Source organism: Pogoniulus pusillus, chromosome 11 (assembly GCF_015220805.1).
Source record: "Pogoniulus pusillus isolate bPogPus1 chromosome 11, bPogPus1.pri, whole genome shotgun sequence".
Classification (NCBI taxonomy): domain Eukaryota; kingdom Metazoa; phylum Chordata; class Aves; order Piciformes; family Lybiidae; genus Pogoniulus; species Pogoniulus pusillus.
The window spans coordinates 19,405,710-19,430,507 of NC_087274.1; positions in this window are offsets into that span (position 1 = coordinate 19,405,710).

A 24,798-nucleotide genomic window follows, 5' to 3' on the forward strand; every position below is an offset into this window, starting at 1 on the left:
TTACTCCATGGAAGTAGTTGCAATATCATTTTGTTTCTTCTTCTGAAAAGTTTCCTAGTGAGGAGTCAGTCAATGGGAACAGATGCAGCAAGACCACATGATTATCACATGCTCAGAAATCTGTAACTAGAAACCCTCATGAGAATTGTGTTGAAGTTTTCGTTAGTTAGAGGCTGGTTTATATCCTCCTTCTGTGAGAGCTGAGTGGAAAATAATTCCTAAGAAGGTTTCTATGATTCCTCACTACCTTGGAGCCATTATTTCAAGCAGTGTCATTCATCTTTTTGCTCGCAATAGCCCACATATTTGGTATCATGTGAATTAAGATGCAGTAGTCATTAATTTACAAAATAGAAAAGCTAAAAATCTTTGTACTGTACCACAGGATCACAGGATGTCAGAGGTTGGAATGGACCCAAAGAGATCGTCAAGTCCAACCCCCCTGCCAGAGCAGGACCAGACAATCTAGCTCAGGTCACAGAGGAATGCATCCAGACAGGCCTTGAAAGTCTCCAGAGATGGAGACTCCACAGCCTCTCTGGGGAGCCTGTGCCAGTGTTCTGTGACCTTTTTGTGACCAGCTGAACTTTCGTGCTGTAAAACAGGGTGCAATCAATTCAAGTCAAATTCTGTGACACTGCTGCATGCAAAGTCATGCCACATATTTCAGCAGAAGCAACTTAAGACAGCCATGCAGGCAGTGTAGGGAAAGCAGGGAACATAGGCTTTGAATCAACATTGTTTGTGTACCCAAGTACCAATCCACAGAATCACAGAAACATCCAGGTTGGAAAAGCCCCTCAGGATCACCAAGTCCAAGCTATAACCCCCCAATCTATAACAAGATTCACCTTAAACCACATCCTTAAGCACCTCATCCAAACGACCCTTAAACACATCCCGGGTGAGTGACTCCACCATCTCCCTGGGCAGCTCATTCCAGTGCCTGACCACTCTCTCTGTGAAAAACTTTTTCCTAATGTCCAATCTAAACCTCCTCAGTCTCAGCTTGAGGCCATTCCCTCTTGTTCCATCTCCAATTACCTGTGAGAAGAGACCAGAAGCAGCCTCTCAACAGCTTTCTTGGATATTCTCTGCTTAGCTCATCTCAGAGGCCTCTGGGGCTGAAAATATCTACAGCTGGGATTACCATCCTTACTGAGAAGCAGCAAGAGCACAGGTGCAGGAGAAATAAATTGATAGCAGCACTATGTGTCTGCTGAATCAATAGGATCACTCAAAAAAGCTTGGAGAGATGACAGGCTATAAAAGGTCTGTGCCCACAACGATCACTTTTGCATAAGCATAGATAGTGTCTAATAAGTCATAAGTGATCAAAATAAAACCCAGCTAAAATCCGAGGCTCCAACATAGCCCTGGCTGATGCTTCTCTGGGGTTCTGTTCTACTGCTATTTAAGCAAGCTTTTCTCTCTAACTCTTGGATCCTACTCCCTAACCTGCAGTTTTGTAGTGTGCAGAGTGACTTCATTCTCCCATCAGGATGGGTTTTGTGTTTCTTTCCTATTCAGTGAACACCAATTTCTTGTTAATTTGTGTAGCTGCCCAGACACTTGCAGTTAGCACTTTCATTTTCTGCCAGTTGTTTAGTCACATCTAATCATGGTGAAAGGTACAGAAAACCTTTTTGAAAAATCTTTGTGCTTTCAAAAATGCATCTTGACAATTGTGATTGGCTTTGTAATTTATTGTGTTCATTTTCCTACCTCTGGCAATGCATTCTAACTCTTATTGCTGTGCAAAGCCCAGCTGCCTCTTATTCAGCTGATACAAGCTCCAAGTCTTTAACATTTTACAGAAGCAAAGGATGATGTTTCTAGAGCACTAAGACCTGGTCTAACTGTTGGTTGAAAGAAAAGTCTTCTTGTGTGAAATCTTCCGTTCCAGACGTTGAGCCTTGCTCCTGACTATAGAGCAGTTAAGTCTTGCTCCTAACTGAGGATCCAACAATATTTTGTTAACCATTTAGACTTAATTCAATTCCAACATGCCTTCAATTTTTTTTTAGTTAATATGATGTGAACACAGAACAGTAAGAACTGAGAAGGTGAGCTATGGATTCTAGCACAAGAGGCAAAAATATAGTCGCTTCAGGAATTATCTTACTATTTTATTTGATTACCTTGGATGAAGGAAAGGTAGAATCTCCAAAAAGAAATGTTAATAAATTGATTCTCTTTCTGCTGACCTAGCCAGGATGTACAAGCAGATGTCTTCCGCTTTCTTGGCACACTGTGTTTGGCAAGGCTGTAACACTGTACTCTGAGAAGGCAGGAATCAAAGCAAGGGCAAACTGTCAGCAGAAAAGTTGAGGTTTTACAGCAGAGAAACAGGAGGACTGATGCAACAGATTATAGCCTGCTGGGTGCAGTGTGGGCTGGCTGGAACAGAGTTCAGAGCAGGATGCAGAGAAGCTGTGAGCTGCAGGAACTCTGTGGAAGGAGGAGTTGAGAACTGCCTCCAACATGCTGTAGCTGAATACTGGCAGATTCCCTTTTCATAGAAGTTGAGATAAGATAGAGGAAAGCCTCAAAGCTTGTGGAACACAGGTTTTGGAGCTAGCCCAGGCTTTTAAAGAAATAATAAAAATAGTGCTTTGGGCAGTAAGTTAACCCAGATCAAGAAGTGAAATTGCTTTCCTACAAGCCTTTGTAGTTACATCTGCTGCAGTTTTAACACTGTCTTTTAAGAAGTTCTGCCCACAAACCTGTGTGTATGCTTAAGGGTGTGCATAGGGAATGTGTATATCTGTCACCAAACAAAACTGAAGCTGATCCTGACAACCTGATCTTTACATGGAGTGGACAGGCTCTACTTCCAAACTGTCTTTACCCTGTACCAAACTTTCCCCAAAGACCATACAAGGCAGGAATTTCACTCCAAATAATCATGAAGTCTCTGTACTGCAGCTCCCCACTCTGTCTTGCTGTACTGAATACCTCAAAACAGTTTGGGCTATGCCAAGGACAAGCTACTATCTAGTTCAAGCCATTCTCGCAAGCTTAGATCTTTGCCAGAATGAACACCTTCATGGTAGAGTATGCTTGGATAAATTTGTCCCTATACACCAACTGCCTTCTTGACAATGACCTTAGAATGTGAATTGTGCTGATTCCCCAAATTCATAGCTTTCTGACTATGCATTATTTTGACTCTTTACACATATATCTAAGGGAAAGGATAATGATTATGCAAACTTGTGTTTAATTTTGAATAGCTTTGATCTAAATTTTGATCCCCTTCTACTCCACTCTGGTGAGACCTGACCTTGAGCACTGCATCCAGTTCTGGAGTCCCTATTACAAGAAGGTATGGACATGCTGGAGCTTGTCCAGAGAAGGGCCACAAGGATGATCAGAGAGCTGGAGCTCCTCTCCTTTTGAGACGGAATGAGGGAGTTGGAGAGAGAAGGCCAGGCTGGATAGGATTCTGAGTAACTTAATCTAGTGTTAGGTGTCCTTGCCCACAGCAGGCGTGTTGAAGCTAGATGATCCTTGAGGTCCCTCCCAGGCCTGACAATTCTATGAATTTATGATAAGTATTTAAAATACAAGGAAGCATCAACTCAGTGCCCCAATTCAGGTCCATCATCTGTTAAAATATTCACCCGTACGGACGGTTAAAGTGGCGTAACGCTTCTTGACAATAATGCTCTAGAGAGGAAATGTAACAGAATAGGGAATTTATCTTACACACAAACAAATGTGAAATTCTGTGAGATACTAAATCAAATCAGCAGCAGAAATGACTGTTTTTCATTAAGAAACTGAAGCTGAGGTGAAGTACTTTGAAAAGATGTATAAGGAGACAACATAAATATCTGACAAAATTCAGTGGGCTCAGGTGTGCTTTGTATTGAACTCGCTGTTCTTAATACAGGAGATGTGAGCATTTATAAATACATTCAAAGTTTCAGCAGCTTACTGACAGGTAAACAAATAAAAATAGCTCATTGATTTACAGATGTGTCAGGGGTTCTAAAGCATGAGATTTGAGCAGCAGGGCAATAGAACAGTTTCTGCAGTAGCTACCATTCATCAAGCATTTTTTATCCCCAGCTAGTTAATTATCCCGTTAAAGAGACTGTTGGTAAATTCTGAAGAAGTACCAAGTCTAACAAAATCTAACAAGGGTTAAGATCACACGCTCTTTTTTCCTCCTTGGAAAGGATGTGAAGATACTAGGTCTGTCTGGATGTAGCTGTTAAAGGGGAAGCCAGGTTATATCTGGATAGGAGAATAAAATGTTTCTCCCAGAGCATGCTTATAATCACAGAATGGTATGAGCTGGAAGGGACCTCTAAAGGTGGTCTAGTCCAACCCCCTCTGCAGCAAGCAGGGACATCCTCGACTAGATCAGGTTCCTCAGAGCCCTGTTGCCTCACCTTGAATATTTCAAGGGATGGCGACCCAACCACCTCCCTGGGAAACCTGTTCCAGTGTTCCACTACTCATAGTATGGAACTTGTTCCTAACATCCAATCTAAATCTACTCTTGTCTGCAAGTACATTGTCTGCACCTAACTCAAACTGCCTTGCATTCTCCACATTTTTGCTCACAGAGCATTTGCTATATATATTCAAAGTATTTCTAGCTCAAATAAACATGTCTTCTCCAAAGTCCTCCAGTCCTGGCTCTTAGCCTTCTACCAAGAGGACAGAGAGAAAATGTGGGAATAGAAATGGTCAAATTTCTTTTCTGTCTCTGGTAGCAAGAGTGCAAGTCTGACAAGAATGCTGCAACAAAAAAAAAAACATGCAGAACCAAATATTGGATGAGGGGAGAGTAAATGTTAGCATATCTATCTGAAAGTAAGGCATACTGGTTTTAATGAGTACTCTGGTGGATGTCCTAGTTTCCAGGTTTTCCTACTGTCTAGTTTAGGTGACATCACATGCAGATGAATGTCCATTGTGAATTGGGTTTGCTGTGCTCAAAACTTTCCTGTGTTTTGGAGAGAGCTTAGCAAAATTAATGGACCTAAGTGTATGCAAATTTCTCATACAATACAGAGGAGCTCTAGGTACTTCAGCAGGGATTAAGGAGAGTAGAGGATTAGCCACTGTTCTGAGCAGAAAATCTCCAAAAGACAGCAATTTCAGGTTCTATATGAAATGAGAGTGCTCCAGAAATAACAGCACTTTAAATACCACAATTGCTGGAAGGGGGCACATTAAATTTAAGCTTCTTCTTGCTCTAGATACCTAATTTACAATTTGTACTCTGTTAGACACCCAAAACACAGCTGCTGCTAAACCCAAGGTTTCAGCAGATAGATCTTGCCTATCCTTGAGAAGAGTATGTATGTTTTAAGTTGTTTTGGTGTTTATTTTCTTTCCCTTCTTTCTCTTAAAGCATTAACAAATGCTTTGTTTTAAAGCATGAATGACTTATTTCTTTATAATGGTTAAATAAAAGGTTTGCAAGTTGAAAATAATGAAAGACATTTTAGTTTGAGACTGAAAGACAAAATCAAGAGAAAATTTGGACACTTGCAAACAGTAGAAGTATGTAAATTATGTCGTTGCAAAACAATTGCTCTTGGTGTGAAATCTGGATACTGAAATCTGGAGTCCCTCAGGGGTCAGTCCTGGGACCAGTCTTGTTTAATACCTTTGCCAGCACCATGGACAGTGACGTTGATTTCACCCTCAGCAAATCTGCAGACGACACCAAGCTCTGTGGTGCAGGTGACACACTGGAGGGAAGGGATCTATCCAGAGGGACTTTGACAAAGCCAATCTCATGAAGTTCAGTGAGACCAAGTGCAAGGTCCTGCATCTGGGTCGAGGCAATCCCAAGCACAAATACAGGCTGGGCAGTGACTAGCTGGAGAGGGGAAGGCTCCAAGGTGACCTTATTGTGGCCTCTCAGTGTCTGAAGGGGGCCTCAAGAAAGCTGGGGAGAGACTTTTTAGGCTGTCATGTAATGATAGGACTGGGGGTAATGGAACAAAGCTAGAAATGGGTAGATTCAGATTGGATGTTAGGAAGAAGTTCTTCCTCATGAGGTGTGGTGAGATCCTGGAACAGGTTGCCCAGGGAGGTGATGGAAGCCCCAATCCCTGGAGGTGTTTAAGACCAGTCTGGATGAAGCTCTGGACAGCCTGATCTAGTGGGAAGTGCCCCTACCCATAGCAGGGGGGTTGGAACCAGATGATCCTTGTGGTCTGATTCTATGATTAAAAGAATGCTGAAACTCTCCTAATTTAACTCAGCAAGAGAGAAGCCTTAAGCCTCTGTCCTTTCAGAAGAATATTGCCTAAGCTTTGATCTATTAAAATTTAAATTGGAAGCAAGTGATGCCAAAACCATGCTACGTATTAATAAAGAAAAAAACCAGACAGTATTTGTAATCTTATGTCTGCATTCAAATATCTGTAAAGTATACTATAATTCATTTAGGCACATCCATTAGAGATGCTGGGAAATGGTGATAGCACTGAAGCCTGCACTACAAAAATATGAAATAAGACAACCATTGATTCAGATTTAAATTAACATATACCTGCTGTGGAACTAGCTCCCTTCAGTGATGGGTTGAGGGTTGGGCTGGATGACCTTTGAGGTCTCTTCCTCTTGATGTATTCTGTGATTCTGTCTCCTCTTATATACTAAAAGACTCCTGTGGCATCAGAAAGTATAAGCACCACTTCTGAATTGTTAGCCATGTTATTGATTCGTATTACGGCAGACCCTCAAAGTTATCTACTGGTGGCCACACTTGTCAGAAGATACAAGCAGGGAGACATTGGACTGTGCTCAATTCGGTACTGAAGTCCTACCAAAAAAAGCCAAAAACCAAACCAAACAACCCACTGGCCTGCCAACTAACCTTCAAAATGCCCTTTATTTAACAGTTTATTGGTTAGAGCTGCCTGCTTTAAATTACACAAGTTAGTTTTCACTCAGAAAGCAAAGCAAGAAGATCTGTTCTTCAAGGTGAAAAATGCCGCAGCTTAACGATATGAGATGGTTCTCAACTGTGCTTAATGAATCTTTTGTTTTCCTGCCTCTGGCTTTGTTTCAGTAAAAAGCACAAACTCTGTGGTTTTGAGAGTCTGGGTGCTTTCCCAGGACACAGGAGATAGTTTTCCATCTCCTCTGGCAGAGGATGGAAACATAAGCTTCCAAATTCCTTGATATGTCCTTCCTGTATTAATTTACAGTAGAAATCGACATTTTAAATGTAACTCATTCTTTGCTTTTCCAAAGAAAGTGAGCTAGCACACTTTCAGGTTACAGCATCTGGATCTTGACTGGATAAGATGTATTTCTCTGCAATATAAAATGCACCATGGGATTTCTCGGAGAGATTTTGGCTAAATGCAAGTATGTTCCTGCTGGGTAAGTTGAATCTGTAGATTTAGTTATTTATTTAATCTGCATGATGAACGGAGGGAAACAGTGGTTTGCATTAATGTGATGGGTCCTGGAGTTAGCCCATGCTACCAGGAAGGCTGACATGACCCTCAGGATCACAAAATATGTACCCATCATAACAGTAAAACACACATTAAAGAAACAGAGACTGCAACTGAAAAATGTAGAACTCAATTCTCTGAGGACAGTAATGGTTTGGTTTTAAGAGCAAAGAACTCAGTGCTCTTAAGTTCCCACTGTTCACAGGATCACAGAATGTCAGAAGTTGGAAGTGACCCAATGAGATCATTGAGTCCAAACCTCCTGCCAGAGCAGGACCATACAATCTAGCATGGTTCACAGAGGAACACATCCAGACAGGTCTTGGAAGTCTCCAGAGAAGGAGATTCCACAGCCTCTCTGGGAAGCCTGTGCCAGTGCTCTGGGACCCTTACAGGAAAGAACTTCCCCCTTGTGCTGAGCTGGAACCTCTTGTGCTGCAGCTTACATCCATTGCTCCTTGTCCTATTGCAAGGAGCAAGTGAGCAAAGCCTGTGTCCCCTCTCCTGAAATCCAGCTTTCAGATATTTATAAACATTTATTAAATCCCCTCTCAGTCTTCTCTTCTCCAGAATAAAAATCCTGAGGTTCCTCAGCCTCTCCTCATCAGGCAATGCTCCAGTCCCCTAATCATTCTTGTAGCCCTCTATTAGACCCTTTCCAGCATATTCCCATCCCTATTAAACTGGGGAGCCCAAAACTGAAGGCAGTACTCAAGATGGGGTCTCACCAGGGCAGAGCAGAAGGGGAGGAGAACCTCCCTTGATCTGCTGGATGCACTCCTCTTAATACACCCCAGGATCCTTTTTGCTTTCATGGCCACATAGGCACAATGCTGTCTCATGCATAGCTTGTTATCCACCAGCATGCCCAGGTACCTCTCCACAGGGTTTCAAAATCCTTGACAGGCGAGGCTTCAGTTAGCATCACTTCCATCCAGCTGCAGCCTAACAGCTACCCTGAGTGACTGCAAAGACCTCAACCTTGGAAGTTTTCAAGTCTTGTCTTGCTAGAAAAGTGGTCCCACTTCATATGGAAAGTTGGGCTAGAAGTTTCCTCTAGACAAACATCTCAAGTGTTCTACAAGATTATTTTTGTTAATATTTCATGGGGCAAAATCCTGTCACTACTGAACTCAATAGCAAAACTTTCAATGATTCACCAAGCACAAGATTTCATTCTGATGAAAGTGTGTCTTCTGCTGTCAAAATGGACTTCTCAGGAATCTAAACTACATGGACTTGCTTTTATATTTGACTGTCTTGGCAGTGGAAGTCATACCGTGCAACTGGGTTTTGCTGATGAAATAAAAACAGGTATCTAACAAAATACAAAGGGATAAAAATATTTTTTATTATTTAATTTGATAAATTAATTTTAATTCCATTTGACTTAATTGTCTACTTAATCTCCCACAAATATAATGCTGATAGTAGTTAAAAATAAATTCTAATGTATCAGGGTAAAATCATTGTAGTCAACTGAAGTACAAAATCTGCTAGTGGAGACAGCTATCATATCAGCTCCACTTTTCTGTGTCACAGTAGGTCTCCCTTCATTAGTAAGATGATATGACTTTGGGGCTGATAAGGAGTTTTAATTTATTTTTAGCATTTTTTTCTTAGCATTCATTTCTGGCATATTCACTCTTTTTATCATTATACAAATTGATGTGAAATTAAATCATGCCCTGAGGAGAGAAAAAGGATGAATCAATAATATTGATATTTTAGGCAGGACCTGGAGCAAAGGATTTTAATGGCACTGAAGATATATCCTGTAAGGCTAGTGCTGAAAACATGGACAGTATGAATGTCAAAATCAAAAGGGTGGTTGTGAATAGGACATAGAGGATATTTTAATAAATGCTTCCTAAAGACCTAAAGAGATGTTCACCTTTATGAAGTAAATGTACACATACTTTTGCTGTTATGTCATGTAGCCACAAACTCACAGATGTTCACACAGAATCACAGAAACATCCAGGTTGGAAAAGACTCTCAGGATCACCAAGTCCAAGATAGAACCCTACTCTACAAGATTCACCTTAAACTATATCCCTAAGTGCCACACCCAAACAGCTCTCAAACACATCCACGGTAGGTGTTTCAATCACCTCCCTGGGCAGCTCATTCCAGTGCCTGACCACTCTCTCCATGAAAAAAAAAAAATTCCTAATGTCCAATCTAAACCTCCTCAGTCTCAGCTTGAGGCCATTCCCCCTTGTTCTGTCTCCAATTACCTGTGAGAAGAGGCCAGTTCAGGCCAGATAGAGGCCTTCCGTATCACACAGTCATCACAGGTTTGTTTCGATACCTCTGCAAGAAGCCAATGGTTTGCTTATTAACCATGGCTGTCTGTCAGAGGGCAATCGTTCTCAGCCATCTTTCCAAATGTTTTGATACTATGGGACAGCAATGCATACCCTGGATGTGAACATTTGTGACAGAGGGTATTAATGATGCAAGATAGGATTTAAAAAATATAATATTGTTTATTAATTTTGATGTTCAGGACTCTCACCACCCACCCAGTCATTTTTAATAATAATTGGTTCTCTGCACGGTCATGAAAACACTACACAAAGGAAGAACAGAATCTAGAACACTTAAGGTTTGTTGTATTCTTGCTAGTTATTTCTTAACCTCAGTTGAACTGGAAAGAGGTTCTTGCAGTCTATTGTACCGTTTGTCCACTAGAGGGACTCGAGAAGCTCCTTTCTGCCAAGGCAGAAAGCACTTGGAATTCAATTACAGAATTTACAGAGTTTTGCTAAATAGGCTTTGAGTATTTACTCACAAATATTGACCTCCGGATTCTTGGGACTAACTACAGTTTTCAGACAGTACCCAAATACTTGCAGGGAATTCCTATGGTGTCATGTCTTGTCAGCCATCAAGGCTTCTGATCTTGGCAGGGCTCTTGACAGGGGTGCTGGGAGAGAAGCATATGATCTCTGACCTGGTCCTGGTTGCTCTTGGCTCCAGACTTGCAGGTGTAGGCAGGATGTCTGTCTTGCAGATGTGCAGACTTGGCACAATGTCACACTGGTCAAGTGAGCCTATGGCTTGAAGGCAATTAATGCAAACATTCTGGTAAACTGAGACAGTTTCCAGGTATCCAAACCCAAAGTATCAGAGCTTGTTATTATATAGCAGAGCTAGCTTATAGCTTAGCAGACGAAATGCTGCAGAGCATGGCAGGATACGATGGCAGTGAGGCAAACAATGGCAGCAGCATGTTGTCTTTACCTGCTCACTTCCTTTTATCAATACAGCTTGAGACTAATGGCTCTTTGGCCACAGATTAGCCAATCAGAACGGCAGTTTGCCAAGCTTGACCATATTAGGTAAAGTCAGGGCTTGCTTTAACCGTTTTAGGGCAGAACACAAACAAGCATAGTATATGTGTGGGTACCTTGTAAACAAGTTTGGACAGACATGGAGGCACCAGAGGCCTTTGTCTTCCTCTTCTGCAATTGCTTCTCCCATCAGCAGAAGGAGGGAGAGCAGAAAAAACAAGCCAGGACATGCATAGGCCTATTTTGGCCTGCCATGATAACATGTATGCAGTCTGATGCTTCTATACATAGCTGGGGCAGATACGAGCAACACCAGGACAGCACACTCTGGAAGAAACTGCTGGGGAACACACAGACCTAGGTAACTTTTCTCCTTGCCTCAAGAAGGTGGCATTTGCCAGTCTAACCAACGTCCTTTGTGCATAAGTATCCACTGTAAAATGGGACAGTTGCTATCTGTCCTACCTGGTACTCACAGGGCTCTGCAAAACTATGGCAAGTATCAGGGGAAAACGCCAAAGCAGGGATGGGGAACATACAGTCTGAGTGAAGCTGAGGTGGTTCACAATTTCAGTTGCTAGGACTTGTGGCCACCTTCACACTGCCTACTAATAAAATTAGGAAAATGATAAATTAGGTATGGCCCACCAAAAGATGTTTAAAAGGTCTGTTTGAGTAAGGATAGTCAAGAGTTGAGAATATTACTTCATCATCTCTCCTGCGCAGACCTGTAGCATGAGTCATACTTTGCACCCCCTTTTTAATCTTTGGAAGGGTACTCTCTGTTTCCTGCAGCATAATTATAAACCAGCTTTCAGTAGAAAATATCTGAGTATGGAAATGAATCACAGAGTTGAACAGAACAATCACATCATTTGGCTTTAAGATATGTAAAAGTAATCAGCTCACTGCTGTGTAGTTAAGCATTTATAGTGTGATTTAGTAGAGTAATTCAACTTTACAGAGGATTCCTTGACACAGGCATCAACTACAAGAGTTCTAGCTTGAAAAACTATATAGTCTGTGTTCCACAGTGGTGGGTTGATGTTGGCCAGTAGCCAAGTACCCACACAGCTGCTCACTCACTCTCACTGCTGTGGCATGACAAGAAAGTAGGGGGAATGTGAGAAGAGTCATGGATATGGTAAGTGCAGCAAAAGCTGCATGCACAAGCAAAGCAAGATAAGGAGTTTATTCACCCTTCCCAAGGGCAGGCAAAGGTCCAATCACTTCCTAGCAAGCATAATGATTACTTAGAAAGACAAATTCTATAACTTCCATTTCCTGAGTTTTTATGATTGAGCATGACAGTCTACCTTATGGATTATGCCTTTATTCAATTCAACTCAGCTTTCCCAGCTCTCTCCTCTCTCAGCTTCTAGCCCCACCCTGTTCCCACCTTGCTGGGAACATGAAAAAGAGAGAACCTCCAGCCTGCTCAAGCACTGCTCCGTAATATTCAAAACCACCACTGTGTTAGCCACACTATTTTAGCTAAAATCCGTAGCACAGCACCACACCAATGCCATGAAGAAATTGAACTCCAGTCCAGACCCAGTATAACTATCTATTTGAAAACACAGGAAAGATTCCCTTCAGAAAATCTCTGCAATAAAATACATGTGGAGGGGGCCTTTCAGATAGTAACAACTGTGTGTTAGGCTGATAAGAAGCCACTTAGTGTAGCTCTATCAGCATCATGGCATCTGGGCACTTGCCAGCAGAACCCTGAACCTTTGAAAGCATTGCAATACTGTTCTGTGTTCTACGCTTTGATAGGGCCTTTAAAACAGTTGATAACTACTACAAAAACACATGCAGTTCCACTGTTGCCATGCTTTGAAGTCTGATCCTTGTCCTCACTTCAGCCTGAATTCAATGGCAAAGTGCTGCTGAGTTCAATGATTTCAGCATCTCACTATTTATAACTCAATATGCTCCATCTGTTTTGTTTCTGTCAAGTCAGTCATGTTATGTGTCTGATAAATATTTATAAATACAAGTTAATAAACTGAATCCATTTGGAATATGGAGCCATGGTATTCAGTGTTGCTTTAGTGTAGGGATATCATTGAAATTAAGTTGCTTGTTATATGCACATAAGATCACAGGAAACAAGGAATTAACTCTGCACTTCTGTTTGCTGCCACACACAACTTTATTGCATATTCTGCTCATCTTCAAATGGCTTTTGATTGTGTTAGTTCTTTCATAGAGTCCTGGTGCCTTGGGGAGAAATAAAGACCTACTGAAATATCTCACCTATGAGTGTGAACAACTCAGTCCCCTATTTTCCACAAAATATCTCAAAATGTTATATGCCCTTATTAATGTCAGAAGTATAACTGGGTGTAGGCAGGTGCAGTAAAAATACTCATTAACCATTTTTTCCTGATTCTAAACCAGTTAGCATACACCACACCATCACATTTTACTGCACCATTATGAAGAATGACCTAGTTCTGTCTGTCTTTTTTCCCCTCCAGTATCTTCCTTTTGTTATGAGATTAGAAATTGCTAATAGATATTACATTTTGCCCACTATGTGCTCTGTGATTGTCAGAAAGAAGTCATCTGTAATGTTTGAAAAAATTAGTCATTACATGAACTGTTTAGAATCTACCCTGAGAAAAGACTTTACACTTCTATAACTGCAAAAATTATGACTTCTTTAATTTTTGGTGCTTAGATATAATCTACTACAGAGAGAGTGAATGGTAGTTCTCCAACAGCTGTGCTTGCATAAAATAACATCATCTGTCTAACCCACTGGCCTTGAGTATGTAAAGTGTGATCTCATGCTGAATTATTAGGCCATGCAAACTGGTCTTAAAACATTCAGAGAAGGTCACTGCAGAATATTTCTTGTGAAGACTTATGAATCCTTTTTGCTCTTTACACAAATGAACATTCAAACGGAAGCTGAATATATGGGCCATATACAATTGAATGTAAAGGCAGGAAAGGTTTTTCTTGCATAAAACATATATGAGGCAGTAGTTATTTTGTTCCATCTTAGATCAGTATGAATGTCCTGAAGTGTCTGACACTATTGGAGGAAGTATGAACTTTTCTGTAGTATTAGACTCATAACAACTGAGTTGAGTTGCTGTGCACCAGGTTTCATGGACACTCCTTCCATCCCACACATAGCTGAGAGAGAGAAAAGAATTGGCATTTGTCAGCTGTCATCAAAATAATATAAATTTGTTTTTTCCACTCATAAAAAAATAAGTTTCTGAAAGATGGTGCCATGTTTTAACTGAGATCATCAAGCTCTGGATGTTCTATAAACTACAGGCATGATTTTATTTTGATGAATCTTGTTGAAAATGTTGAAGTTTAGAGTTTAATATTTGACTTTAAAGAGCAAAAACAAAGTTTCAGATTTAACAAATGAGAATCCTGTAGTTTCCTTTAGCTAATATGAAATGGAGTGGTTACTAAATTTAGTAAATTGTTCAGATTACTTAACTCCTTAGTAACTAAAGAGTTAACATAATATGTTGTTTTGGGCTCCAAAGTCAGAAGTGGTTCAGATTCACAGATTGCATTGGGCTGGAAGGGTCCCCCAAAGCTCATCTTGTCCAGCCACCCTGCAGTGATCCCTCCAACAGGATCAGGTTGCTCAGGGCCACATAGAGTCTGATCTTGAATGTTTCTGGGGACGAGGCCTGGACAGCCTGTTCCAGTATTTTACTACCCTCGTTGTAATGAACTTCCTCCTTATTTCCAACCTAAATCTACCCAGCTCCAGTTTAAAACCATTGCCCCTTGTCTTTCTAAACAGCCCGTCCCCAGCCTTCCTGTAGGTCTCTTTCAGAACAATTATTCTTTCACTGTCTGAGACAATGTCCTTACAAAGGACACACTCAATTCCCTCTTGAACGTTTATCTTCACATAGATGGGAGCCAGCAGGGTTAATTTGGATTTTTGTCAATTCAACTTAGTGGATTCAGCAAAGGCAAACTGAGATTGTAAGCCAAGTTGTTGTCTGCTTTACTGCCTTATGAACAAAACAGTGGTAAGTGCTGGTTCAGCAATCCACAAATTGTTTGATTATCATTGATAGGTTTTAATGATCTTTAAAATACCAACTGAAATTGAAAATGCTGCAATAGGTAGATGGAAAGTTTACTACCACCTATATGCAAATTATTTTCATTTAGTTTTCCTAGATAATTGATAAAATTTACTAAACTAGTTTGGAGAGATTTAATCTCTGAAGGATAATGATGTATACTGTAAGTCAGCTTAGAATAGTTGCTAATTCTTTTAGGATAGATGGGAATTAATATTCTGGAATTAATTTGGCTTCTTTGTTATTGTTACTTAGAAATATTGAATTTATGTTTTCCGTCAGAATCTGATGGTTGCTAAGGGAACCATTTGCATTGTATCTGTGGGTAAGGACCTGAACTATAAAAAGAAAATAGGCAAATGTGTTTACAACTATCTTCTATTCAGAAAGAATCATCCATTTTTAATCAGCAAGGGATTTGCATCTTAATTTCTGTATCTTAACATAACAAACATTTACATTGCATCCACCTTTCCAGAAGGATTTATGCATAGTTACTGGTTTCAGATACATGAAGATAATGTCACAGTAAGAGTTCGGTGCACAAGTAGATGGGGACTGGGTTAATATGGGGGTGAGAAACTACATCAATGGATCCATCTGGCCCTGGATTTAAATACAGTCAAATACTGTCAGTTGTCCTCTTTGATATGCCCTGCCCAACAGAAGTGGTAGAAAGTCCTGCCCTTTGGGAAGGAACTAAAACTAATGTTCTAAGCACTCACAGCCATCAAAGACTGTGACACTTTACACAAAATTGCCTTGGAGGGCATGGCTAAGTGCTAGATGGATTAATTGTTTGCTTCATGAAGGAAGCCCGTCTTTGGGAATCTGTCTTTGGATTAGACACTCCAGCAAGTGGTGCACTTTAACCTAAAGATCACTGAATTTAGACAGGTTATATAGGGTACGTTTGCATAGGTTTTGAGAGGTTATAGAAGAGAGGAGGAAAGGGGAGATGACTTAACCAGTCCACAAATGCTTTCTAACTGATGAATTTTTAAGTTCAGTAATGAGGATATGGGCGTTGTTTATAAGCATCCTGCTGCCCCATGGCAGATACAGGAGTGAATATAATGAATCTTTAATCTTTTTTTGTTTCTCAGGACACAGTGTGTAGGACCTGAGGAGTCTACTAGTCCTGACTGTCCGTGCCAGCCCCTCTGGAGATCCTCCACCCTGCTTATGGTTCAGGACCTCATTTCAGCCCCATCCCAGGTCTGTCAGTCCCTGCCCCAGAGATAGTCTCCAGCTCCTTGCAGCTGGGGCCTTGTTCATCTACTGTTGTATCTGCAAGGGAATGTACAAACAGTGCTGGAGAGAAAGTTTGCTCTTGTGAGGCAGCTTTTGCCCAGCAGACTCAGGGAGTCCTTGGGGACTGTTAGAGCTGGCATTGTCTAAGTCCTAAAAGCTCAGCCTGAGGAGCAGGGCATGTCAGACTGAGAAGGCATCTGTGGCATGGTGGCCAGTTTTCCTAAGCCAACTTGAACACAGGTGCCTGAGCCTCTGTTGGGGAAGAGATGAGAGATGTGTGGATGAATTCAGACCCTGAAATTGAGGATCAGGAGACCAACTGGTAGCAGCCTCCAGCATTTCTGAGCCCAGTTATTACCCTATGTTTAGCAAAAGACAGAACTTTTGAGTCGCTTCCCTTTTGATCCCATTCAATTATTACCACACACAGTTGCTGGTAGTCTCTAGGAATTCACTTTTCCTAAGTTTTCACCCATTCCTGATTAAGATACTTTTCTGAAAGGCTAGGTATATAGTAGAAAGCCACTTCAGCTGTTAAATAGCCATAATGCCAGAAACCAGACTGCTTTTCCCAATCTCTCTTACATGTAGGGCATCTTGCTGAAGTACAATCAAGAGTTTCAGAAAGGGTCTGCAAAGCCACATGTGGGCACAGTGTTAAAGGGTTGTTGCCAGCCATTGTGAACAGCTGCTTCTGAAATTTCAAGGACTTGAAGGTATCTTTCTCCTTTTGAGGAATAAGGCTATATCTGGAACATGGTTATAGAGAATTGCTTCTGCAGAGCTAATGTAGCTGCTAAAGTGAATTTAAAGTATTCAGATGGGCTGGAAGATATAATCTGGGAGATGCTACCTGCAGCTGTGACTCACTTCCCATTAATTTTCTAGTAGTCCTGGGCTTTCTATCCATCTGGAAGCTATTATTTAGGATTACAGTTGGAGTCAAAGTCCTAGAGACTAGGAGATGTGATTCTGATAGAAGTTTAAGTAGGCCAGGCATATGAATAATGAGTTGTTCAAGCATAATTAAAAAAGCCTTATTCTCACTTTTCAGAATGTTCAGAGAACTTTTGCTATGGATGAGGCCAGTAATAGCCTAAGTGTTTTGTTTACAGAAAATGTGGTCTATATAGAAACTCTTATAAATCTGTCAGGCTCAAAGAGGTAAAGGGTGGACAAAGCTGATTCATATAAGCTATTTATTTTCTCAGTACACAGAAGTTCTGAAAATCTTGCCTATCTAGAAAGCTGGAGCTCAGGTTGTAGCTGATGTCAAAGTTTTCTTCCATGTAAAGCTTCAGAGAGTTAGGCTAATGGAATCAGTTCTGATAAATCCAGTGATGACCGTAAAATTGTTTCTCCTCTCAGTTTTCAGTGTCCTGTTTACTTGAAACAACAGGCATAGATCTAGGATTGAGGTGCCAATATATTGAATTAAGTTCATACTTTAAAACATACCAGAGAAATTCTTGCTGCCTAGTGGTTAGCTTCAGCTTTTGGACAGCTGTCAGTATCCTGGAAAGCTTTGAAAGCTCATATGAAAGAATAAAGATGTTAGTGTCAAGAGACTAGAAAGCCTATTTACTAATGCTGAATTCAATTCCATCCTCTGTAAGCAAATCAGAAAGCATTACCTCTCAGTGTCAGGGCTTTTCCCTCCATTGTTGGTACTGTGTTTCTTTCCTGAGTGCAATGCCATTGCTGGACCTTGGACTGCAGCTGCAGGAAGATGCTCTCACTGAAGGTCTCACATCTTGGCATGCTCTCTGAGGTGTAAAAATGAGCACATGCAGAGGCAGCGGAGGACCTAACAGGAAGCCAGAAGTCTGTGCTGTGTTAAACCCACAGTCTATCTCATCTAATTTCCTGTGACACTGGCCAACAAAATATTAAAAAAGAGAATAAGAACAAGGCAAGTGTACTTTTCACACAATACTTTCAGCTTCTGAAAGGAAAGATTCAGAGGTTTCCTGTGCCAGAAGCTTTGCCTTTGGTTTCATGTGTACCATGCAATATACATGTTCTTATATTACCCTAATTAGAAGCCAAGGTTCAACCACTACACTGAGGAATACTTATGGTTTCTTCAGTGATACTGATGTTGGGTACTGGACCCAGTCAGTCTAAAAGAAAATGGTAAGTTAAAGGTGCTTTCCAAAGCAGGAATGCAATGCTTCAAATGAATTGAGTGTTATGATCCAGGGCTGTTGATAGTCAGCTTATGAAACAAGAATTAAATACCCTGATAGAACTATTCCTGGAAAAACACACAGCCTTGCAGCAGAAAGACTGTTTGGCAGGTAGTTCTGTAGTATGTACCGAAGCGACAGAAGTCACCTTGAGAGCAGATGGAATACAATGGAAGATTAATGGCAAAGTTATGATCCTTTTAAGAACGAGAGCCAAATAAAGGGAAATTGAATTGTAAATTTGCAGGCTCTATAGGATTGGACCATGTAAAAGTAGGCATTATTGGTAAAATCAATTTGGCTACATGAATAAGACCAAGAGCACTCTGAAACGTTGCAGGATGGGTTCTGGGTCAGATTTGCTAATCCCCCTAAGCAACTAAAAGAGAGGAGGAGGGGAACAGAAACAGCACAGGAAAAACTGTAGGTTTCCCAAGTTTGAAAAAAAAAGGCTTTTCTCTATATGGGCTTTGGGAATTCTGGATAGGATATGGAGCAGCAGTTAAACCTTCTGCCAGAGTAGAACAACCTAGCATTCCCTGAGCAGCACTAAGTGCAAATTTAACAGCTGATGTGAGAGGCACTGGGCTGCTCTAATCATGCAGCTCTTAAAACAAAATAATTCTTTATTTGTTTTCTCAAGTTTTATTGAAAGAGACCTGTAAAATACATTTGCCTATAAAATATTTATGTCTGGAATGTGAGGTTTATTCATAAATATTTGTTATAGAATGTTTGTTATAGACTGTGCTAGCAGTGAAACTAATAGCCTTCAGGTATGCTAGCCAAAATGAAGGTAACTTCTTTGTGCTATCTAGTTCTTTTAATTCCAGCTAAAGCTAGGAATTTCAGATGCAAATGTCCTTTAATGTAGCAAGGTAGTTAATCTAAAACTCAGGTAAGGAATGAATCATATCTAAAAAGTGCCTAATGAGGACTCAATGCATTTTCATTCAATGTTTCAAGTGGCATGTTAATCAAGCTTTGTTTTGTGTTTTTCCTAAACTGATCTGTAACTAATGGTAATCATAGAATCATAGAATCAGTCAGGACTGGAAGGGACCACAAGGATCATCTAGTTCCAACTCCCCTGCCATGGGAAGGGACACCTCACACTACATCAGGCTGTCTAGAGGCCTCATCCAGCCTGGCCTTAAACACCTCCAGGAATGGGGCTTCCACCACCTGCCTGGGCAACCTGTTCCAGGGTCTCACCACCTTCATGGGGAAGAACTTGCTAATTTCTCATCTCAACCTCTCCTTCTCTAGTTTGGATCCATTCTGCCCACTCCCAACACTACCTGACACCCTAAAAAGTCCCTCCCAGCTTTCTTGTAGCCCCCTTCAGACACTGAGAGGCCACAATAAGGTCACCTTGGAGCCTCCTCCTCTCCAGACCGAACAGCTCCAACTCCCTCAGTCTCTCCTCATAGCAGAGCAGCTCCAGCCCTTTGATCATCCTCGTGGCCTTTCTCTGGACACCTTCCAGCACATCCATATCCCCCTTGTAACAGGGGCTCCAGGTGGGGTCTCACCAGTGTGGAGCAGAAGGGGAAGATCACTTCCCTCACCCTGCTGCCCACACTTCTCTTGATGCAGCCCAGGATCTGTTTGATTTTCTGGACTGTAATGTTCATATTTATTGCATTACCAAGAAACTACAGCTGAGAACAAGACTTATCTTTTTATTTAATTTAGTTACAGCATAGCAGCAGAGAAAAAGACTACAAACTATAGTCCTAATGCTACAAGTGGACACTTTACTCTCAATGATAAATCTGGTGAAACCAACAGAACTAATACAGAAGAGCTGTCTTTGCAAAAACAGCCTCATGATCAGAGTGATGGCGAGCTGGAAACTAGCTGTAATGAGCTGGAAAGAAGGAACATGAAGGTAAAAGTGACAAGAAAATAAACTACATTAGACTACTGCTACACATACTGAGATGCATTTAACTCATTGCTCTCTGCTGAAAAACTGTGGGCTCACAAAAGAGCACCCCCAGCTACTTCCAAGAGAGTTATAGACTGACAAGGAGCTCTGTTTCTGTGTTTTGCTATTGAATCAGTGGGTTTGCCCCCTCTCAAACAATGCATCTTCCTGAATCTTGCAAATATATCAGTATTAAATGATTGCTTCAGCTGCAGAAATCCCCCAGCTAATAAATGGGTTAAGATTCTGCAAGTTAAGCTACAGTACCTGTGAGCCCATGGTAAAAAACAAGTTACTGAGTTATGCAAAGAAATCTTTCCACAGCATTTTCTAACATAATTTTAATGGTTCTTGTAATCTGCCTCAAATTTTGTCTGTTAATTGATGTTCAAATGAGTGGTTTTAGAGACACTGGTAAGAACCTCAGCTTTCAGAATACAACTCATTGTAAGATGTAATGGATAATTTTCCATGGTAAAGAAATACATTTAAAGAGTACAGAAACAGTATTTTATTGAAAAAAAATCCAACTTGTTCAGATTATGTAAAGTGAAAATGAAAAATGGGCACAAAATTACTGTGATCTTAATTCTTAATTAGATTTTGCCAGATACTCTTTCAACACACTTAATATAGATATTACTCAAGAAAAGTTTTTAAAATTTAATTTATTACTTTCTACAGTAGAAATTTAGATCTCCTAGAAGAAGAAAGTGGATAACATGAGGAATTTCACTTTAATCCCATCTCTTCTTTAATGTAGGTGATAGCTGGTACAATGATCTTATACTATGGAACAGTAGTCTCCTCTAATAACATTTCCACAGTGGTTGTTATGCTTTTAATTTTTTTGTTTGTTTTAAACTATTTTTGATCTGTGTGAATGTTAATAGTGTCTGTCAGTGACAATGCTTGTATACTTTGAAAGTAGAAAACATAAAGTGCAATGAGTGGAAGCTGAAGCATAGGAAGTTTCATTTAAACGTGAGGAGGAATTTTTTCACTGTGTGGGTGACAGAACCCTGGAACAGGCTGCCCAAGAGGGTTGTGGAGTCTTCCTCTCTGGAGATATTCAAACCCCGTCTGGACATGTTCCTGTGTTGTCTGCTCTAAATGATCCTGCTCTGGCAGGGAAGTTGGACTGGGATGAGCTTTTGAAGTAATTTCCAGCCCCTGACACTCTGTGTTTCTGTGATAATATTCAGCTTGAATTTCCATGTAAGAGCAGATTTATTACTGTAGCACAATCCAGAATGGCCTGTACTCCGTTCACACTGATTTTTCTAGCCAAGATGTCCAGCAGCGGCATGTAGGGGCTGGACTTTGGCAAAATTGATAGTCACTCTTCTCTTGTACTCAGCACTGGTTAGGCCACACCTTGAGTCCAGTTCTGGGCCCCTCAATTTAAGAAAGCCATGTTAAAGCGAGATGCATTTGCCGTTCAGTTCTGCAGCAACACTTCTTAGCTACTTGGAGAAAGTAGTAACTCTTGACACTTTGGTAATTATGCATTGTTTGATTACTATATTGCCCAACTTGTCTCTCTTCATATCTTTCATTTAGTCAAATGATATTTTTGCATATGAGATGAACTATCCTGACTGCATTGCACTTGCATTTCCTAACTGCTTTGCAGCTACTCTAACTCCATTAATGCTTTTCTGGCTAACCTGAATTTAGACAGAGCTGAAACTTACAACCTTACTGCTTACACTTTGTTACCTGGTTCTCCACAAACAAAACTATAATTCAAATCATTTAAGTAATGTAGGGATCACTTCAAGAAACAGCATAAACTAACTTTTCTGTCACAGTAATTACACTGAACCAAGGCTTCAGTTTCTGTTTTACCGGAGGTGCACATCTTAATTTTCCATGATTCTACCATGATCAGGATGGAGGTTCAGATTCATAGATTCATAGAAGGGAAGGGATCTCAAGGATTACCTAGGCCAACCCTTCAGGGCAAGAATACAGTTTAAACTAGATGCCTCAGCACCATGAAACTGTTTAATATAAGGAATCCACCACCTCCCTTGGGATCTGTGACTCCAAATCAATGTGAGCCTTTGAAAGCAGTATTCAAAGTAAATAACACCAAAGTAACTTGACTTTGTCAGCTGGGTTTTTGGTTGAATGGTGTTACTATATGCCTTCAACGTTTGGATTTAGGCTTTACAAAAGCACAGTGTTGTTTAATATGACCTCATTGTTAGCACTGGCTCCCAGTCTTTCTCCCATCTCCAACCTGGTGAAAGTCAAAGAATTACATGTAAATTGTTACATCTATGACACCATTAAAGTGTAAAATTAACTGAAATTTAAAACACTAATGGCTGCAAAAATATTCAGTATCTGCAATTGTGGAACATTTTGGTTGTGTTCTGGTGTCATAATCTTCATTCTCACAAAATCCTGTAGTGCTTTTGATATTTTTAGTAGAGGACAGCTTGCTTTTGTGAGTACTTCAGAACGGCCATCTCTGGAGGTGTTCAAAAAAAGACTGGATAAGGCACTTAGTGCCATGGTCTAGTTGATTGGACAGTGCTGGGTGATAGGTTGGACTGGATGATCTTGGAGGTCTCTTCCAACTTTGCTGATTCTATGATTCTATGCTTACAGTAAGGTTATAACATAATTTCTATGAGGTGATAATCTCCAAATTTACAAGCAGGGTGGAATGGAAGTTTAGCCATAAAATAATATCTTAATTGTTGAAGTGTGCCCAGGTGGACAAGAAGGCCAATGGCATCCCATCCTGTATCAGGAATAGTGTGGCCAGCGGGGGCAGGGAAGTCCTTCTGCCCATGTACTCAGTGCTGGTCAGGTCACACCTTGAGTGCTGTGCCCAGGTCTGGGCCCCTCAATTTAAAAAAGATGTTGAGGTGCTTGAACGTGTTCAGAGAAGGGCACCAAGGCTGGGGAAGGGACTGGAGCACAGCCCTGTGGGGAGAGGCTGAGGGAGCTGGGGGTGTGCAGCCTGGAGAAGAGGAGGCTCAGGGCAGATCTCATGGCTCTCTACAACTACCTGAAAGGAGGTTATAGCCAAGTGGGGTTGGTCTCTTCTGCCAGGCACCCAGTGATAGAACAAGAGGACACAGCCTCAAGCTGTGCCAGGGCAGGTTTAGGCTGAATGTTAGGAAGAAATTCTTCACAGAAAGAGTGATTGCCTATTGGAATGGCCTGCCTGGGGAGGTGGTGGAGTCATCATCCCGGGAAGTGTTAGGTGGAAGGGTTAGGTGATAGGTTGAACTCGATGATCCTAGAGGTCTTTTCCAACCTGGTTAATTCTGTGATTCTGTGTTGGTAGGGTTTATTTGTTTGTTACAGTATTTTATCTGTTGGCATAGCCTCAGAGCTGCAACCCATGCCTCAGTATGCCTAAAAGGCCTGTGACTCCTCTTCCACAATGCTTCCCCTTTTCCTTTTGTTTTAGAAAGTTAGATTCCCCTCTGTGTTCCATTAACAAAAAAGAAATCAATTAACCATTTTTTACTCCTTGTGAAGCACACCTGTGGGCTCATCCTTCCAGCCCCAAATGACCTGGCCTAGTGGGGATGTCTCTGCTGACTGCAGACTAGATGACCTCTAGAGGTCCCTTCCAGCCCAATCATTCTATGATTCTTTAGTGCTGGGCTTCCCATCTTAAACCAGCATTTGGGTTGTTTATTAGATTGGACTTTCAGTGCAGAGCTTAGCAGCTTCATCCAAGAAGGCCAGTGAGATCCTGGGGTGCATTAAGAAGAGTGTGGCCAGCAGATCCAGGGAGGTTCTCCTCCCCCTCTACTGTGCCCTAGTGAGACTTCACCTGGAATATTGCATTCAGTTTTGGGCTTCCCAGTTCAGGAGGGACAGGGATCTACTTGAAAGAGTCCAATGGAGGGCTACAAAGATGATTAAGGGGCTGGAGCACTGCCCTGTGAGGAGAGGCTGAGGGACCTGGGGCTTTTTGGTCTGGTGAGGAGAAGGATGAGAGGGAATGTAGTCAATGTTTATAAACATTTGAGGGCTAGGAGTCAAGAGTGGGGGGACAAACTCTTCTCAGTTGTGCCCTGTGATAGGACAAGATTGGATAGGGCTGGATGATAGGTTGGACTTGGGGGTCTCTTCCAAACTGGTTGATTCTGATTCCAAGAGGTACTGGGTATAAATTGCAGCACAGGAAGTTCCACCTTAGCGTGAGGAAGAACTCTGTTACTATGAGGATCACAGAACACTGAAACAGGGAGGTTGTGGTATCTCCTCCCAGGGAGGCTCTGGCATCTCTTTCTCTGTCTGGACATGTTCCTGTGTGGCCTGTGCTAGATTGTACGGTCCTGCTCTGGCAGAGGAGGTGGACCTGATGACCTATGGTGGTCCCTTCCAACCACTAACATCCTGTGATTTTGTGATCCTCATCCATCCAGCTGCCTGACACAATCATCTGAATCTGCCTCCCAGTTTCTCCCAGACTGTCAGCTAAGGCACTGTATGCTGGGCTTTTCATCTGAGTAGCAGAGCTACTCACCCTTTGGTGACTCGGCCAAAGGTGAAGTATATGTGCTTTATCTCAGGTCTGGTTTTCCTTCAGGAATGCAGAGCACACAAATGTTTCTTTTC